Genomic DNA, 1633 nt, shown 5'->3' with positions numbered 1-1633 from the left:
TCCTTCATATAATGAGTACAAATATCTTTGTGGAGAGCCACAGACACATTAGGGCAAAGTATAGATTTTTTGCATCGATAAGTTTCCCTTACCCACCACAACAGATAGTAGATAGTAGAGATGCTTGGTCAGTCTGGTTCCAGTATCTGCTGCCACTGCAAGGGCCTCAAGTCCTTTCTCAGGATTTAAATCATTAGACCTGGTGTGTATGATGATATGCAAACTCCTGTATTTTCAAAGATTTTTCCAGGGTGCTGTGGGTTGCGGGACATCAAATTTTTTGTCATTTGCACGAAAGAGATCCACTGGAATCCAAAAAAAAAAGCATCTCAGTCAAAATTTGCATTGCCCATTGATGACATGAGAATTGAGCTGCTGTTTGAAATATCAGTTAGGGTGCTGAACTCCGCAAACGTGGGAATAGGAGCAGAAGGGCAGGGGGCTTATCAGTGTCAGGAAGAGGAGTGGAAAGACTTGTGTGTGCGTGGAAGGAGGGAGAGGTTTGCCGGAAAGTGAGATCAGATGCACAAAGAGAGTAAATAAAAGAGTAAATATTTTCATACGCTGATAGTCTCATCTCTCTGCCTGACTCGCAGCGAGTTCTCATCATATCCATCTTGCAATCTTCCATCCTTTTATATGAAAAACATCTTAGTGTCAGAGAGTTCATCGGTTAGTTTGCATTCCCAGTGATGTAGGTCTATCAACTTTTCTTTTAAACCGCTTCAATGAGAGTTTTGAGTTATTCTTCAATCGGCGGATCTAGTCCAGTAGATGTAAAATCCTTTTGCTTGAGAGGGAGCCACTGAATTTCCTTCCTTCCAAGTGTAACTCTGGCAGGTCATAAGTACTGTATCCTATGATTGACTGCAGAAAGCATTAGAGCTGACATTTTCTTATATTGATTTATTGTATATACAGAGTTACATCCTCATTTTCAGTGACAGTGAGCATAGAAGGTACAGCCTTCTCAGAAGTTGTGAATAAACCTTTAAAGTGATGGTGAACTTTGGTAGTACCTTGGGTTGTGTAGCTTCCTGGCCATGATATAACCCCAAAATCTGCAATTCTCTGGTTTCTACTGCTCTGGGGCTCAGGTAGAGACAAGAATTGGAGAATTGCTTTTTTTCCTCTCTCCATTCACTGCCATTGTATGGAGGAACAGGTCTCAACATCTAACACCAAATTTCTTCTGGCTGGATTTTGGTGTTCAAACTGAAAGGTTTAATAAACAAAGAAAGTGATTTGTATAAAAAAAAAAATGGGCTAGAAGTGTGATTTTGAGAGTTTTTTTGCGATATAATGGCAGTGAATGGAGAGAGAAGAAAACACAATTCTCCAATCGTCTCTACCGGAGCAACAGATAACAGAGAATCGCTAATTTTGGGGTTTTATCATGGCTAGGAAGTTACACAACCCAAGGCACTGCCAAAGTTCACCATCACTTTAAGTTTATATCGGAATTGAAGAAAAAGTTTTGAATGTGGTTCTTTACCTTGGACCATAACTGTGCCCTTGAAAAGCAGGGTTTTGATAAAATGTCATGGGAGTAATACTCATGTCTAACCCTTCTCTATTTCTTTTTTTCCCTCTCTCTCTTTCTCTCTGTCCGTCTCTCCATCCAACTCTAGCC

The sequence above is a fragment of the Centroberyx affinis genome, unplaced genomic scaffold, assembly GCF_046629955.1.
Source record: "Centroberyx affinis isolate AG114_WGS23_722 - 3 ecotype Tasmania unplaced genomic scaffold, CSIRO-AGI_Caff_v1 ptg000774l_1, whole genome shotgun sequence".
NCBI classification, from domain to species: domain Eukaryota; kingdom Metazoa; phylum Chordata; class Actinopteri; order Beryciformes; family Berycidae; genus Centroberyx; species Centroberyx affinis.
This window is presented reverse-complemented; position numbering follows the sequence as displayed.